This window comes from Pleurodeles waltl, chromosome 4_2, assembly GCF_031143425.1.
Source record: "Pleurodeles waltl isolate 20211129_DDA chromosome 4_2, aPleWal1.hap1.20221129, whole genome shotgun sequence".
NCBI lineage: Eukaryota > Metazoa > Chordata > Amphibia > Caudata > Salamandridae > Pleurodeles > Pleurodeles waltl.
Window position 1 is genome coordinate 235,357,154 of NC_090443.1, and position 19,686 is coordinate 235,376,839.

Below are 19,686 nucleotides of genomic sequence, written 5' to 3' on the forward strand. Positions count from 1 at the left end.
GGTTGAAACATCCTTCAATTCATATTTTGGGGACCTGTGATTAGGGCTATTGGGCCAGCTCACATAAAGTTGCATTTATGCAGAACATGTTTGAATCATTCTTTACAAAAATTGTCTGTTGCAAACTTAACATGTGCTGTGATCTGTGAATGATTTGAGGTTCAATCATTCAAATATAACATGTAACTGTTACAGAACACTACAGAAATAACCTTTTCAAAGATTATATGTGAGACCTGTAACCCTTAACGTGGTTTCCACCCAAACTTTTCATCTGATTCTTCCATTTTTTGGTAATCTCGTTTTTGTTGGCCTTGGGGCTCTGTGCACTTTACCACTGCTAACTAGTACTAAAGTGTGTGTACTCTGCACTTCACATGGTAAAATTGGCTTACACCCAATTGCCACATTTAGCCTATTTGTAAGTTCCAAGTAAAGGAATACTACATGTACCCAGGGCCTGTAAATTGAATACTGTAAGTGGGCCTGCAACACTTATGTTACCACCCAGTTCAGTAGCCTTTTATAAATGTCCTAGGCCTGCCACTGCAGCCTGTGTGTGTAGTTTTAAACTGTCACGTTGACCTGGAAAAATAAACCGTTTACCAGGTCCAGGCTTTCCTTTTTAATTCCTATAAGTCACCCCTTTGGTAGGGCCTAAGTAGAGCATAGGGAAAGGGAAAGTGTATTTAAAAGGTTGGTCATATATATTTCACTTTTCCATGTCCTTGTAGCAAAAAAGTCATAAGATTTGTTTTTCACTTCTGCAAACTTGTACCTCTCATAGGATAATATTGAGTTAACTTATTACATTTAATTAGTGATAATTTTCAGTTAGGAGCAGGAAGGAATGCTGAGTCTGGCATATAAAGAATTATACAGTTAAGCCCTCTTTAATGGTAATGTTGGATTTTAAGTCAAAAGTGCCACTACTAGAAAGTAGTAATTTTCTTGTCTCAACCATTGCTGACTGTGGCCTGTATCCTGAGCCACATGACTAGAATTAGCTGGCAGCTGATCTTTGTATATTATTCCCAGACCATTAGACATAAGGGAAAGATATGCTGGAAGGATGGACCATCTCAGACTTGATGGGGGGGAGAAACTATCACCTAATACTCTTGCATTTAACCAAGACTCTGTCTGAGCACACTCACACAGGGGTTGGCACTAGCCTTTGTGTCCCCAGACAAGTTAAGGCCAGGGCAGGGAGGAAGGAAATTCTAAACACCTCCAGAGATAGAGATCTCCAGAACCTTCTCCTACTTCAATGTGGGCAGCAGTTATATATAATGGACCATCAGACCCAATTCTTCAGTTCACCTCTGGACCTGTGGAAGACTCAGAAGGACTGTTATGCTTCTCTGCAAAATGGATTGCTACTGTATTGTCCTGCTTCCTGACTGAAAGGACTGGACCTGCATCCTGATCCCAGTACCACTAGAGTGACTCTAATGGCTAGTTGACCTGCATCCTGACAGAACAGGTGGACAGGAAATGTGCCAACCATCGTGATCCAGCACCTAAACTCTACTTAGTGTGTCTTGCCTCCCAAATGGTGCCACCTCAGTTCTGGACGCCCGGTCAGCCCAGCTGTGGTTCTATGGGCAGGACGGACACAGTGCAATACATATCCTATCTCCTCACTGCTCTTCTTCCAAACCACCACAGCACGCAACATCCCTGACACTGGAACTCGCATCACAGCCCGCAGTCTCTTCAGGACCATTGATCAACAACGCATCATCGACACACGGGTTTGTATCGCAACCCCCTCATCAGAGGCATCCTTGATGATGATGCAGGACTCCATATCGCAGCCCCACAGCTCTTTGTTACCATTGTTGCATGGTGCATCCATGACAAGGGATCTCGCAGTGCTCCACAAATCTGGATTTAAGGCACTTCGTTCAGCGGGTTTAACTTGATCCCTGAACCCAGCCCATGCTACATCGCGTTTGGCCTAAACCTGTGACTAGATTCCAGTCCAGGGCAATTAGATAACCACAGATGGCACTTTGTGCTTTTAGGAACTATTTATACTTAAATCTTTAAAATTGCATGTTGCCTGGTTCTACTGATTAGATTTTTGTTGTTTTGATTTCAAACTATTTATTACAGTTTACTCTATTTCAATAAATTGATGTATGATTTTCTTGTGTTTTCATTTTATTACTGTTTGTGTGCTGGATAAGTACTTTGCACATCAAGTTAAGACTGACTGATTTTACGCTAAGCAAGAAGAAGGTTAAGCACAAGTTTATTTGAGATTTGTTTGTGACTTCATGCTCACAGGAAATGAGGTTGCTGTTTGAGGAGGGTTGTACCCCACTGAACAAGAAACCTAATTTTCTACAATATTGTTGCCCTGTCTTTGTTCCAACATTCTACACGTATTGCCAAACAAATTATGCCAAAAAGCTAGTTTGATTACGGTATACAATTTGGAATTATGATATGTCACAAAAAATGTAGAAAAATTTAATTGAATTAAAAAAAAAAAAAAAGTCTTTACGCGCCAGGAAAACAAAAAAAATATCTACAGTTTGCAAAAAAGAAAGATGTAAGTGAAAATTGTTACAAGGAATTTATTCAACTATTATTTGCAAGGTGGTGTTACAATTGATTAACTATGCTATTAAAAAAATAAAAATATTCTGTAATCTTTTCAAATTGATGCATGAACCAAAAAGTTTAGATTTGCCAAAAAAAAAAAAAAAAATGTTTCAAACTCAGACCAATTATATTAAAATAAATATTTGTTCTTCTGAATATATCTGACATGACATCCCATGGTCCCCTTCATAAGTGAGCCTCAAAATTCTGGTTTAGCTTTAAACCTCTGCTTGTACAGGGATAAAAAATGTAGGTAATGTGGAGTATGCTCCATCCAGTATTACATTTGTGTATGTTTGTTGGCATCCAAAACTACAATCCAACTTCATCCATCCATGGAAATGATCAGAGATTTAGAGACTCATTACGAGTTGAGCAGTTACCGCCACAGCTCCAATGCAGTGGTGGAGAGGTGGCTGTCAAGCCAGCGGCCTCACTATTGCCTTGTTACGATGTTTCCACTGGGCCAACCGGTGGTGGAAATAGTGCAGCTGCATTGGCCTGGGCTCCCTTAGGGAGCAGAGGCCAATGCCGTTGCACACAGCACCCTCGGAATGCACACACTGTCTGCTATAGCTATAGCAGACAGTGCGCATTCCGAGGGTGATGGCAGGGAGGCCATCGCACTGCCCATGACATGGTCCTGAGCAGTGCAGAGGCCCCCCTGAAACCCCCAGCACTGCCTACCACCAGCCTTTTCATGGATGGACCCCTCTGTTAAAAGGCTGGTGGAAAGGGAAGTCACGATCAGCACGGCAGTGCCAAGTGGCTGACTCCTACTTTAACAGCCGCCAACACGTCGGGATCCCTGATTCTGGCCGAGGCTGCGGTCTGCTGCCAGTCTTACCTCCAGGTTTGTAATCTGGCGTTCGGACCACCAGGATTGCAGCATTCTGACTGCCACCGCATATTTAATGGTCCGAGGACTGCCAAACTCGTAATGAGGGCCTTAATCAAGTAAAGAGATGGAGAACGGATCACCTACAGATGGAGCTCGAAGGATGAGCTTTCTCCACATAGAAAAAAAACCTCTCTGTTGAGAAAGATATACATCTGCATTTGCATTGAAGGCTTCACTCTTGGGTGTGGAGTTCTTCACTACATAGGTTGATAAGAGCCCTTGAGACATTTCACCTGTCATTTCCGTAGTAAGCTTGGAAGCCTCATCCCAGTAAAGCTTTCCTAGCATAATACTGTGAATGTTTGTGAATAGGAAAAAAACACAAAAGTATGCTTAGGCGGAGATGTAAGCCTCCAAGAATACTTTTATTTATTTCTTCTTGAGTAGGTCCCTTAATACTTAACTTTTTGACAGCTTGTTAAAAATGCAGCATGTTGGCACTATTATGAAATTTGCAGTGGTCTGGTGTTTCCAGACCCGAAATAACTGTGTTCAGAAAGACTGGACCTGATTTTACTGGCATAGGATCCACACCTGATAAAACCATAGGAGGAGACAGCTAGGTGCTGCAGTGAAAAAGCACAGTTTGGCCTTCATCCACCCCCTCCAGCACCATTGGGTTAGACAATGATGTATCCTCTCAGAGATCCTACAGTCTCCATACCACCAAAACACCCTCCACACCACCAGTCCAACTCCTCCTCACCTCATCACTATGCCTACTCCTCTAAGATATCTACTAGCTGCTCAGACAATCTGGCCTCATTAATTATACCCCTCTATCTCCCCGGCACATATGCTGGCAACTTGTACTGGGAGGGCCTGTGTACTAGCTCAATCGTCCCACACTCCAACCTTTTAAGCTTACAGCTTCTGACTTGTCTGACTGTTTCTGCAAACAGAAATTACCAGTAGCTTTGAGAATCTGTCATGTAAGGGCACAGGTTGTCAAAGCCTCTGGCACTTTTTGTACTAATTTGGTAGAAATCTGATGTAAGGGGGTCGGTGGTGAGGTGCAGATCGATTGTATTAAAATGCCCCAGGGAAAATAAAAACACAATTTTGTAAATGTTTAAGCTCAACACACCTCCCTTTGACCTCCAAAGAAAAGTGATCTGTTCTACAGATCTCCACATGAGTCTTTCACAAATTTTATATGATTAGCACTTTAAAAAAATACAATTAACATCTCAACCCCTTCTTTCTTCTTCATTGATACAGTGCATATTACATGGTATCTTAACGAACATTATTTGTAAATAAAAGTTGGTATCACTTTGGGCTGTGCTTTTTAGAATAATACAACTCGCTATGGGATTTCATGCTCAAAGTTGAATTAACAGATGTGGTTACCAGATACTTTATCTACCACCGGCCGCTGTGGAATAAGATACTCTGCTCAGTACCAGATGGTAAGAAAGCAACATGGGAATAGACAGCATATTGTTCCCTTTAACACATTTTCTTATAAATCGTGAAAAACTGCACATCCTAATTGTGTACCAGATTGTCTTCACGTTGGCCTTCATTCCCACGATCAAGTAAACATGCTCTACATTTTCAGAAAATGAAAACATAATTCCATGCAGTAATAGTTAAAAGAAGGGAATAGCAAAATCTCCTATAAATTGAGTATTTCAGTGTTCTCTCAATAGCGTTAGGCTAAGGGGCTGTGGACTTGGGAAGATGACACCTGTTACAGGGCTAGTTGGCAAACGGAAGGTGGTGCTTAGGGCAGAGAAAGATTTAGGTGTGCTTCAGAGGTCCTGCAATGTCATCACGTATTTACACCTCAGCCCATATTTATACTTTTTGACGCAAAACTGCGCCGGAGCAGTTTTGCGTCAAAAATATTACCGCCGGATAACACCATTTCTGTGCGCCGTGCGGGTGTCAAATTTATACTTTGACCCCGGCGGCGCAAACCACAGCTCTGAGTCATTTTTTTTTACGCACACTGCAGTGTCAAATCGTAAAGCAAAACAACGTTAATGCGGCGGAAATGACTGTGGGTCGATTTACAACACCACAAATCGGATATGCGGTGTTTTTTGACGCAATAGCATAAACATTCCCTGCAAACACAGCCATTTCAGCAGAGGAGAGCCAAAATGGATCCCATATGCCTGTACAGACCCCAGGAAGATGGCAACTGACCAGCAACCAGTCAGGAGGACCCACACAGGACCCTGGACAGGGAGAGGAAGAAAATAAAGTGTTGCTTCAGTGCAGAGGAACAGGAAATTCTGTTTAAATAGGTGACGAACACCAGGACCAACTATTTGTCACCTCAAAGTTGCCAATCAGTAGGAGAGAGACAATATGGCAACAAATTGTTGACAAGATTAACAATGTGGCAGAAGTACGCAGAACAGTCATCGAGTGCAAGAAACGCTGGCATGACTGCAAGCGCAGGACCAAGGAAAAGATGGCCAGGAAGGCAGCACTGCAGACTGGAAGTGGGAGTCCAGCACACCAGGAGGCCCTGGACCACATGGAGGAGATGGTCGCAGCCGTCATCCCTGAGGAGCTCGTCACAGGGATTCAAGGACAGGACAGCTCAGACTACCAGGGGACAATGCACATGCAGGGTAAGTCGCATGGGGAATTAAAATGCACTAATGTCAACTGTAAGCAGGGGGGGATACGGACCACAAAATGCATGGAAGTCATCATATACATGGAGTGGCATGGGTAAAGGGGTATGGCATGGGGGCATGGCCTGCACAGAGAGAAGCTAGGGCAGACCATTACACTACACCAACAACAGTCCCTTGGGGGCATGCTGCCATGCCAATGATGGAGCAAAGGTAAAGCCAAGCCAGGAGGGAAGGGCACAACGTCAAACTGACATCCCGTCACACGTCAGCCACTATACCCCCTACATTTACTAGGGCCCAATTAACATCCCATAGCCATACCGACAACTGGAATGTAACAGTGACAACATTTGCTACTACCACCTCCGCTCTGTGTGCAGCTCAAGTTGCCAATGGCAGTAACGTTCCCATGGATCATACACACATAAATTAGTGGGTTGAGGATGACAACTTTAACAATTCCCTGAAACAAGACAAAGGCTCCAGTCCTGTCAAATGTGAATGCCCATAATTGACGCAAACATCAGGCAATGTCATCAACATGAGGAGCTACACAGCACTAAGGACACACCCATGCTGCATATGCCAAGGTCCATCCTGTGCCTGGGTCACAATGCAACATGCCAAATGTCATACTGCTCAGACAACAGCATTGAGGGGGAGGACACATGTAACTGGTCAGAGGAGGAAATAGGACACTGCTACGACTATCAGGGCAATCCAATGTACCACACATTCCCCAGCATCAGCTGCACACATTGCCAATGCTAACATCCATATCGTGCCACAACAATGCTATGCATCGGATACGCTACATGTCAACTACATATAAGTGGATGTGAAAGATCAGAGACTGGGGCAGGTCCAGATTGTTAAGTGTTCTGCTAGTGCCATCAGAGCACCCACAGCCAGTGAAAGGCCTTGCCATTAGAATAGATGTAGACGGAGGCTTGAGTAGGACAAGAAGGTGGCAATTCACTATTTGGCCTAAAACAACACTAGAGGAGATGATGCTGACAAGTCTAATAATTTAATACAATTCATGTGACATGCAGGTGGGCCATAGGCCTGGGAGAATGCCCATCTGAAAGACTGGAGCAATGAACAGGAAACAAGATCACATTGTTAATTCATCACAAGGCAGGCATGTCACATCACCAATTCCACAACACAGTCACTCTAATTGTAACTTATTTCATTGCAGAGGATGATGGATCTCCTGCGGATATGCCTGTCCAGGACTACCCTGATGACATGGATGACAAGCTGACAAACATCACCCAGCAGACCCTACAAGATGTCCTTGGAACCCTCCAGACCCCACCTTCTGTCACAAGGAGGAGCTCAGAACAAGCAGCCATCACAGCGGACCCACCCACAACACCAATTGTAAGACCTGCCAGCTCCAATACAGCTGAGGACGCAGGCGACACAGGCACCAGCTTTGAGAGAACTGTAGTCAGAGTACAATGTGAGCTGGCCAAAGAGGTGTGGGTGGGGATGCAAACTATGGCAGCCAGCCTAGAGGGGGTGCGTTCATGCATGATGTCATCTGCAAATCAGGCAGCAGCCATGCAAGCCCTAACATCCATCCTGCAAGGACTACAACAAATTGTCAAGGAATTCACCACTGCAGTAAGGGAGTTGCCACAACACATCGCAGGTCAAACCTTCCACTGCATGCACAAATGCAATTGTGACTCCCTCAGGGCCGACCTGGCTGCCTACCATCGTGATGTGGCTGCTATTCTTAAGAATCAGCAGATCCTCCTTGCACCAGTACTGCCCTTAAGACCTTCACAGGTAGCAGCGACCAGGATGTCTGACTCCACGTCTTCTAACACTGAGGTGTGTGTTGCCCCTTCACAACCACCAACACCAAGAACAGAGGAGGCAACACACACATCAGAAGAAGAAGACATGGAACAGATCACCTTCACATGGAAAAGTACCCGGAAGCACTAGTCCCTGCCACATGGCTAACTATTACCAAGGTCCAGCGCTTTGTAACATGCCAGTGTTACAACAACTGTACTCAATGACTATTCTGCAAACCACTGTTTATCTTGTCATCCTGCCCATTGATTGTCTCTTACTTACTCATTGGCAAATCCTGTCCATCTGCACTGTCTGACACATCAACCCAGCATGTCAAATGCATTTTCCTTTACCACTTGTGTAGGATTACAATGGAAGATGTCACTATAATGGACTCACAATCATGGACAATGTACTTATAGCACTACAGCACTTTCCAATAAATAGCACTTACACAAGCACTTTGTCTCTGTGTAATGTGACACATCAACTGTGCAGTAGATAACTGAAATGTGCCTCCTGTCAAATTACATAGCTTGTCAATACAACTGTCCTGAAATTATGTAGTCTGATAACTTTGCACTGTGGCCTGGATTGCATCATACTCTGCCCTTCCTGAGGGTAATATCTGATGAAAAGAGAAACCATACACCATCATGCTGTGTTGGAAAGAATAATGCTTCCTCAAGGGATATCTAAGCCATCAAATAGTGGCAGCAAAATGTTGGCACCACGTAATACTAACACATATAACAGTGCCCACAAATCTAAGCAAACGGTCAAAAAACTGTATGCATGAAGTGTCTGAGTTTACATCCAAATAAGTAATCATGCTGAAGTGTCACAAATGATGTCTGTGAGTCATGAAGACGATACTACAAGAGTGCTTACGACCACTCACCTTATAAGGGTTTCCTTGAACATCACACTGCAGTCAGACATAAGACAGTTGCCCCAATACCAAATCTGGAAGCACTGTTTGTGACTTTGAAAACATACTTATTGAAAAAAACACGTTGGGATCCATATTAACTGTGATTGGTGGTTGCAATGAATGGTGGAATCTTTGCAAGGTAGCTCTGGGGTAGCTGCCAATCTTACAGCTCAGTTGGGATTTGTTCGTAGCATAGGACACAAATGTAATAGAACAAAATGCATGTACACTTATGCAAAGGCCCTGATCAACAAGCATTTAACACATACTGTAAAGGGTTCACTATATATTTATTAAACGGTAATAACAGAAGGGGAAACTCTGGAAAAAGTCTTACCTACCCTAATCTACCCTAACTACTCATTAACCACAACTGTCCCTAACTAACCTAAGCTAATCTTACTTATCACATGTAACGAAACGTTCTAAACATCAACCCCCTTATGAGACGGGACACATGGAGGACAACAGATACAAACCTAAACACATACTATCCTATACTAAACAAATATATTTTTTTGTATTTTTTGATATTTTTTAAATATTTTTTTTCTAAACACACAAGAACCCCAACATAGCCCCCCACCCACCCACATACCCAATAAGAAATAATTGAAATAATCAGGACCCCCCACCCACTAACACTAACTAAACTAACAGCCTATACTAACGTAACACTAAGCCCCCTAAGCCCACTAGGTATAAGAACAAGGAAAGAGGAGGGAGGGGAGGGAATCATGTCCATTTACAAAGTCTAGAGGTTGGCCCTCCGGAGGGTCCGCTTTATGGACCGCACACGGCTGTTCATATGGCGAACATCCCGGCTCAGGTGACTAATTTTAAGTAGACATGGTCCATTTTGCACTGCATGTTTTGAAAAGCTGCAGGGAGGGTCAACTGTAGCAGCTGGGGCGGTCTGGGTACCAGCTGAGGACGTGTGTGGGCGTGTATAGTCAATGCCTGTGGGCTGCCCTGAAGGTGGTCCACTGCTAGGGCCTGGAGCACTTGCAGACGTTGTTGGGACAACAGTCCCAGATGTGGGCGGTGCCACCTGGGTGGAAGTGGTGCTGGTGGTGGCTGTGGTGGGCAAAGTAGGGCAACCCTGTGGGAAAGCCCTCCAGGCTCCGGAGGCCCATTCGTTCCTGTATCTTCGGGCCATCCATCTGATCCCCGACTCTACCAGCAGGATATGCTAGTAACGCATTGTCCGCCTCTGGAACTCACGAACCTGGATGGGTGTCATTTTAGCAGCGGTGAAGACAAAGGCAAAAAATTACATTAGGACATGCATTGTGTGAAATGGCACAAGAAGTAAATCAGACAGTACATCTACTGTACTTGTAAAAGCTCCTATCATCATACAGATCATTGAATGTCCCTGAGGAAGTACATGGCAGGCCAACCTACAAAGGTCGTATCACACATAGCACATCCAAACCCTACAAGATGGGTAACAACTGGCATTAATTTGGCATCAGACTTCTGACAGTTGTCAGCTAACAATCATGCTTCACATCCTCCACCAAAGCCAGGGCTACAAATGTCAGTGTACGGGATAGAAATCTAGGACCACATGATCTGCAAGTTGTAAATGGACTTGCTAGTAGAGAACTCATGTGCTATACCTGAGTGTGTATACTAGGTTCCGACCAAACATTCACAGATTTACATGTCTGTGTAACATACTTGTATCATCAGTCCTAGGTACACTTTTCACAAATCCATGCCTGTGTTTGATGGTGGGGGGGTGGAGAAACAACTAACAATTTCAAACAACATGGACACCCAGGAAGCTTAGGAAAGCTAGACATGTGTTTGGCTCTGCACACACACACACCACAGGTAAGGTGTGTGTACAAATTGGAGACAACAAACCCTTGACCAATCGCAGTGCCATACATGTCTGGAAATGCAGACCTTTGTCCACATCATATACTTCCAGTAAAGCATGACTTACAGCAGACACAGAGTTGCAAGAACACCCATGGCCATGATTTGCATGCACACCTAGGCCATTGCACTCGTGTCACATACTTGTAGCACTACATGTGGAGCTACATGCTGCTAGTAAGTTCACCCTACAGTTTCATAAGTACTTTGGTGAATAGGGAAGCAGAAGTCTGTGGGTAAGCATTTTGCAGCCCCATTCTGGGAGAATGTGGGTCTGACAGGCAGACTAAATCTGAGATTAGGTCCAGTGCGACTCTTGTTGATACAAGTGTTATCCACATTACTCACCCCAGTTCACATTGCGAGGCCTACAGGAATGACCCAGAATCCTTAGATAAGACAATAGGATAAGCTTTGGCAAACTCCAAAATGCTTAGAAAATGAAATCCCCCTCATGGAACAAGACAAATGATGGACCAGCGCATCATACCTTGCTATGTGTTCAACACACAGGAGTCCATCACACATCACCAGCAAACACAACACAGAACAGATATCTCAACACTTACTGGAGTTGTTGGGGTCCTCAAATGAAGCCACCTCGCCCAAATTGTAGGGTGCCGGTCCACCTGTAAGGCATGGAAGGAAGAAATGTGCTCAAAATCTGTGCACTGATCAACAATTCCAAAGACAAAAACTTTGTGTAAGATGACATAAGTAAGTAAAGCCACTCAGACATGATGATACTGCATTCGATATAGCACGCCTAACATGTACATAGCATGGGTCTCCTGTGACAATTACACACATATCTGCACACATGCAGTGGCCCTAACTATCATGTGGTGGCAAACATGCTCCTTCATTAGTGAGCAGACATAATAATGGCGTGTATTCGTCTCATCGTGTGCATCCAAGAGAGACGTCCAAAGCCTGGTTGCTTGAGGAATGCATTACCAGTCAAACAGCCTATGTGGCCATGACACATTTATGACACATAGGTACAATGTACAGAGGGGCAGGGACATTTGTAAGCCCTCATGTTGTTACAGTTTTTTCATTTGATGTGGCCCAGCTATGATGAGTTGCACCAACCATAGAGATATGAACCCATGTGCATACCTTTGGCCTGCCATCCCTAAACGAAAGGTGGAACACCAAACACCAAATACCAGTGTAAGATGTTAGCTGATGGCACCTTACACCTTTTCCCTATGTTTCCAAATCTAGATCTGACATGTATCCAAAATGATGAAGGACCACAACAATCCCTAACATTCATAGAACTTCTGAAAACGCTTTCCTTACACACTCACCAGACACACATGAGACATATGTCTGGGCCACATTGCTATCATCAATTGGCGTGAAGCCAGCACTCAATTTCTGCATCATGTAGTGTTTAGAAAGGCAGTCTAGCTGTTGCATCAACAAAGGTTGCCAATATTTTGGAAAATCTATACTTCACTGGCAAATGTTTCCTATATAGACATGATTGGCTCCTAATTTGTGTTGCTGTCCGACACAAAGGCGGCACCAAATTAAATTAAGCAAAAGTATTCAGTAAGTTTGCAGAGCACGTGCTTCCTGACAGCTAGCAACTGTGGTCCTTCACATAGTCCATCAATGACCCTGTATGTTTCCGAAGCATTCCACACAGTCAGAAACTTAGCCAGCAGATATTGTACAAATCATCTGATGTCACTACAGAACTTTTAATTGTGCACATTTACATGATTTGTACTCACCAACAGGGCCACCAATCACTATTCCCAGGTGGTCCATCAGATCTTGCTCCCTGGTGATGAGGTCAGCCCAGCGGTGCTTCAGCTGGTGGTCATTCCTCTGGCTCCCATACACGTGCTGCAAGTGATGCAGGACCTTTCCCCACTGGATTTGTTGTGCCTCGGTGTGATACCGCTGTATCACCCTGCCCCCTGCCTCGATCATCAGTGGGAGGAAATGGCACACCAGCTATATAAACCCCCCAAGCTCCTCCTCACCCATCTTGCCAAGACGTGGCCTACCCAACATCTTAGCACTGAAAAGGGGAATATGGGATAAAGAAGAACAAAGGAGAAAAGGGGGAAAGTAGAAGTACAAAAAAGTAAACTTAACAACTAAAAGAGCCCAACTATCCCCAAACTAGCACTACCCACAAAAGACTCCCACAAACAACAAAGACAATACAATACTGGACAATAGTACACTAAACACACTCAGACAGTATACACCAACAATATTTATTTCACAAACTAACAAGTAATGGAGCACACAGGAGACAAAAGCACAATTTCACTGGACAAAACTCAGAACACAGCCACACAGTCTAGAAGAATCACAGACTGCAAAGTGAAAGTGAAAGTACCACCACTGTACATAATCTGTAAACAGGATATCCTATTACATCACTTCCTGCATAAAATGGCAGCCGTTTTTCACGCATACAGTATGTGTGTCATTTTTTTTGATGCACAGGAGTAAAAATTAGGCTGCATCCAAATATTTGGAAATAGTCGCAACACTTAACCAATTTTTAGGGCATTATGCGTCATTTTTCGGGAATAAGCTTAATTTTTTGATGCTTGTGCGTCATTATTTTACCCACATGCATTACATTTGTAACACAACTGAGATAGGCTGATTGCACCCATTTTGGTGTTGATGATGTATGTTCACATGTGAGACATCATACTGCTGCGGACCATGAACCGCTACTTCCTTAACAGGATTCTCACGCTTGGCTGACGCACTTTATGGCCATATGTGTGGCCTACATGTATATATTGCACAATTTGGGCATGTTTAGCATCAGGAGAGGATACCAAGGTGACACACATAAGTACAATACCTCAATGTCCATGGCTCAATGTGTGTGCATTGGCTACTAATGTAGTTGTTGACCCAGTGTGTGTGCATGACAAGATGCATTATTGCAAATATGCTTGTATGAATGTGAAGTCAATGTGTCCAAACCTTAGATGCAAGTCATAGTGGAAATGAGAGAGGACATGTCCTAGTCATACATGTAGCAACATCTGTTGTGTGCACTTCCAAGATTTCGGGTAACGTAGACACCACAAGTGACAAAGCATGCACCGGATAGATGGCAGATGCTTGTTCATGTCAAGGGTCCACAAGTTCGCCATCCCATGTCCTAAAAATTTGGTAACTGCTTCCTAGGCGCTTGTTGGTGAACCCACAGTGAGTCAGGCACATGCATAGACGAAGTGGGTACCATGTTATTGGCACAGACAGCCAAAGGTGAACCACAAATGTAATATGATGCCACAGTTGTGGCCATATGACTGAGCCACAACTCTCCAGTGGCAGTGGTGGACCAGCAGACAAGGCAGCACGCGGCCACATATTTCCAGTGATCAATTGCACAGAGGTGTCTTGTTCATGTGTGTGGTACAATGTTGATCCTGTATATTTTTTGGGGTGTATGTTGTCACAGTTACGTCCAGGTCTCATCATGAGTCAGTGGCAGCTATTCCTGTATCTACTGAGTAACCTTCGGAGATCAATTTGAGTAAAGTGGATGAGGACATGAGAACCTACACGGGGATGGTCCCACCCTGTCACTGAAGACGTGTAATTAGACTGTCAACAGAGCAACCTTGGTGTGCTGAGTGAGATAATGTCTCAGGTGTCATGTTCCGGCAGGTGTCATTACAACATTTGTACACAGGTTGGCCTGTGAAGTTCCCACTGCATCTGGGAACATCATAGCCTCTGTGTTGATTAATGTAGCAGCTATTCAGCATGCACAGCCCATCAATATGTTGTGAGCAATGTGATTCAGCGTGTGAACTGTCAGGGTCCTAACATGTGAGGACTTTTCATGCACATTATCAGAGTTAGCTGGTTCTGCTGGAAGCACCATACCCAATCCCTGCATATGGCCCTGGTACACTGTCACACTTTGTCGTTCATGCATACATGAGACCCAGACAAGGGATGGGCCATGATTTTGGTATTCAAAGACAAATTTACTAATATGGTACAATCAAAAAGCAGATGATGCTATACATAGTATTTGGGTATGCATTGATGAAGCACATGACAAAATACCCTCTGAGGAATGAGAGGTTTGTTAACGCAACTGTGGTACATATGTAGCCACAAGGAACCTTTAGGGTAATGCACAGACAGGTCCCAGTCAGGCTGACAGGATGCAGGGTCAATCTGGAAACAGCAATTTCACAAGGTACATAATCAGTGGTCTGACTAAGACTGGTCGGAGAAAGAACAAGACAGTTGACATGGAAAACTGTGTATGTCCTGTGTTTTGGAAGGTGACACATAAACCCAAGGGCTGTGTGACACGGCTTAATTACTAGCAATGCATAAAGGTGTATTTGACAAAATGGAAACTTCTATGCTGTTCCAAGTATCAGCAGGGGCAGTGCATATTCAAATGGGTGGTGTACATGGAGGTGATCACAGGTGTGTGCTCCATCATTTTCTCACAAGTTCTGTATGTGAGATTCGAATTCAAATGGCCAACAGTACCTTTCACACTGTAAGCAATCTACAGGTGATAACAGGGCTTAGAAACTACAAGCCAGTGTATTTATTGACCTGACGTCCATGAAGTCAGATTTACTATGACAATGGCATATCATAGGAAAGGGTGTAGCACACAGGATTAGCATTGTTTGTCTGTGTGTGTAGAGGAGGGAATATCGGGGTACATATATTACCATTCCAGGGACCTCTTCAGACCGGTGGGTTGTGACCAGGAGCATGGGTGTGTCAGGTGTAAGGAAATGGGCTGACATGTACATGGATTGTCATGTGTGCAATGCTTGTCATAGGTGTGGTACTTGTGCTGTCTATTTTCTGCTCATAGGGAACTTTAGTCACAGATAGTCCTTACAAAGATCGGTGCAGTTGGACTTACTGCTGCCAAGGGTCTGGTCGTACATTCCTGTTACCAAAGCAATAGCACATCAACTGCCTCATGTATGAGGCTTGTTTTCCCCTTATTGAGTGATGGTGTCTTAGTTGTGTGTCATATGCTGCTATGAACCATGTTGCCAACATGTATGTGTGAAATATGTGTGGTGCTCTGCTATTGCCCTTCAAAGGTTAAATGTACAAGATATATGTCATTTACAGTGTGTGTGTATGTGACTGTTGTATGATACGCATCACAATTGCTCAGGAATTTTCTGTGTTCTGATCGGTATATCAGCAATGCTCCATCAGGCTACACTCTTATTCTGATAGTTAGAGATAAAGGTGATCAAAAATGATTAGCCAGACCATGATATGGTGATTATGATCGTGATTATTTACATTAGTTAATACAGTAGTGATGGTGATTAGTTTTAAAAGAAATTGTTCACAATATGTTGGCGCCTACGCAATCCAGCAGCCGTGTTTTGTTGTTCCCCCTCATGTTGCAGGCCACCATCCTCCTCTTCCTCCTCTTCAGTCATGTGTGGCTCTGGTTCCAAGAGGAGAATGTTCCTTCGTATGCAAATGTTGTGCAGGATGGCACATGTTAGAATGATCTTACAGACCATTTCAGGGGAATATAGGAGGCTACCACCAGTGATGTCGAGGCACCTGAATCTCGACTTGAGGATGCCAAAGGTCCTCTCGACTATGCTGCGTGTCCTCCTATATGCGTCATTGTAGGCATGCTCTGCTGCAGTGCTTGGGTTGCCAAATGGTGTCATTATCCATGGCTGGATCCCATGCCCCTGATCAGCTGAAAAAGAAAATGAATGGGATCATGTTGATGTAGCTTGCCCCATTGAAATCACCTTGCATGGCAGTAGTTGGCTGAACGAGTGTTTGGCTGCTGACCGGTTGTCAGCAGTATGTTTTGGGATTTGCAGTACAGTGTGCTCTCCCTAGCATTGTGACTTGTGATACAGGTCTCCCTGTGTCTTCACTGGGGGTGAGATGATAGTTCCATACACAGATTCATTTTGACAGTGTTGTTAATACGTTCACATCAATGTACCCTGGACATCCCATACCTTTAGACTTATGCAATGGATTAATTTAAACATCAGTGAGACGCTTACATTTTGGAAGGTGACAATTAGGCAAACCTCTCCAAACGTTGTGATCATTGACGTCTTAACATTAGACTGTACACTAATTTCAGATGTGTGACAGGTTCAATGCAGACCTATGAAACATGGCTAGCGATGTCACGACCTCAGTGTGTTCCTGTCCACATGTTGCTGTTGTGGTGTATGTGTTGTGTGTCCTAGAGGGTTGCTGTGCAGTGTGTATATAATTCGGTTTTTGTACTTACCAACAAGTAGTCCATTGCCATACCGTCCATCCTGGAAGTGCTGATTGATGGTAGAGTGACGGAAGATGAATGAGTCATGGACACCCCCAGGATATTTTGCCACGATGTTGGTGATCAATTCTTGGTGATCAACAATGGCCTGCACATTGATGGAATGTGGGTGCTTCCTGTTGCGGTAGAGGTGTTCAATTGCAGCAGGTGGCACAAGGCGTACATGTGTGCAGTCGATGGAACCAAGGACGTGTGGGAAGCCACTAATGAGGTAAAACCCCTGTTTTGTCTCCTGCTGCTTCTGCAGTGTGTTTGGGAAGCGGATGTGGTGGGGTGTGAGTCCAATGATGGCATCCAGTACTTTGGGCAAGAAGGCAGAAAATGATGGCTGTGATATTCCGGCAACCAGGGCACCAGTTTTTTTAAAAGAGCCACTTGCCAACATGTGAAGTACAGCTAGCAGCTTGGTTTCTGTTGGGATGGTGCGGGGTGTCAGCAAGTTGGGTGCCAACTGTGGCTCTATGTTTCGCAGCAGCTGCTGAATGGCCTGCCAGTTCAACCTGTACCGCTGGATGATGTCATGTTCCCTGAGGCCATGAAGGGTTGTTCTGGTGCAGAATATTCTCTCCTGCCTTCTGCGCTGCCTTTGGGGTCCCTGCTGGTGTTGTGGTAGCTGCTGTTGGTGTTGCTGGGCTCTGCGTCTGCGTGCACGCTGGATGAGAATCACTTCCATGTCTCCCTTTTGCTGCTCTGCTGTTGCCTTCTGTGTGTTCTGATTAAATACAGGTGTGTTTGCCCCATTTTAACGCCTGCCCTGACCCAGGTGTTAATTTTTGACGCAAATCGGGCTGTGCGTCATTTTCCGGCTCCGCCTCCCGGCCATGCAGGTTTTTTGCCCGGAAGCATAAATACGAAGCACGGCCGTTTAAGTCATTTTTTTGGACGGGAACGCCTACCTTGCATAAGATTAACGCAAGGCAGGTTGCTTCATCAAAAAAATGACGCATACGGCAGGATTTTGACGTCCGCGGGCTTGGGCGTCAAAGTTTAAATATGGGGCAAGGTTTGCGCTGAATGTGCGTCAAAACTTTTGACACACATTTGGCGCAGACAGAGTATAAATATGCCCCTGCATATTTACAAGAGGCTGTTTACATCAATCAAGCAAGAGATTATGACAATGGTTAAGTGATGCCCTTCCTGATTGTTCAATCCAACCATTTTAATGGCATCATTATCCTTCTCGCTGCATTTAGGTTGATTAGTAAGGAAGTGCATTGAACGTATGCAGTGCTTTACCCGGCAGCTCCTGACTCTGAGGTTGAAGGGGAAAGTCCTATTTTATGCCTTTTTGCTCCACTGTTCATGCTGTCGCAGTACTTAGGGAATCCTGAAATGTAAATGAATGCCTTCTTCATGACACTGAGCTGCACATCACGGCTCGGAGATTGCTGAACGAAACACCATTACAGCGAGTGATACTAACACCTGTTATATACAGCTCTTCAAAATGGCATACCTCTGCTATCGTGAAGCAGCAAAAAAAGGAATATCATTAAAATGACTCATGTGCAAAGCTGAGTTAAAAGGAGAGCTATAGGTCACATAATATTTAGGGAATGAATCCCAGTGCCCTTGTGCACATATGTGTAATCGAGGTGCATTAATAGGAGCATTTGTGAGAGCAAAATCTGCTTTGCCGATTCACAGAAGAAGGAATAGTGAAAATGTGCTCTTGTAAATGAATGTCTTCATGCTTCTGAATGTGCCACCTGACAAAATTGTAAGTGCATGTAAATCTGATCACAAGAGCACGTTGTAGGTGTTCCTGTTTTGAAATCCTTGCCTAATGTGGTGAGCTCCTAAAATCTTGCAATCTTGTGGATAATAACAAACCTATTCCAGGTAGTTTTGCATCTTAAAAACAATTAGAGATGTAGTCCTGTGCAAATGAGTAAAGCTTTTTTCAGGATGGAAAAGTGTATATCAAAACATATATATCAAAACATACACTATAGTTAAGAAGTGAACAGATTAAAAATCCCAAACCATTTTAGTTAAAAAGATTTAAATGTAAATGTAAATGAGTAAAGCTTTTTTCAGGATGGAAAAGTAAATAGAATATTCCCATTATTGATGCCTGTAATGGGAGGGTATTCTCCATGGGAAAATTATTTTCAAGGTGAAAAAAAAAAACAGAAACGTGATTAAATCAATTCAAATGCTTCCTGCATTGCATTTACACATGCAAAGTACAGGCATTTTAATATGCGTAATACATGTCCGTATTACTTAGGGAGCATGTATATCAAAACATATATATCAACACATACACTATAGTTAAGAACTGAACAGATTAAAAATCCCAAACCATTTTAGTTAAAAAGATTTAAATGTAAATGTAAATGTAAAGATTAAAAAGATACAACGGTAAGTGAAATCTGATCTAGGGACCAAAAGGAATGTCAGACACGAACTCGAATGCCTCTTTAAGCAAAATATCGTTTTAGAGCTAAAACGAAGCATTCAAGCATTGACTATGGTTTTTAGAAACTGCCGCTGCAGTGCAACAGTGCATTCATTTGTGGCGCTGAAAGAAAGAAAGCATGCCCTCTGAGGTTTTCTATAAGATAATGCGATCTTCAGAAACATT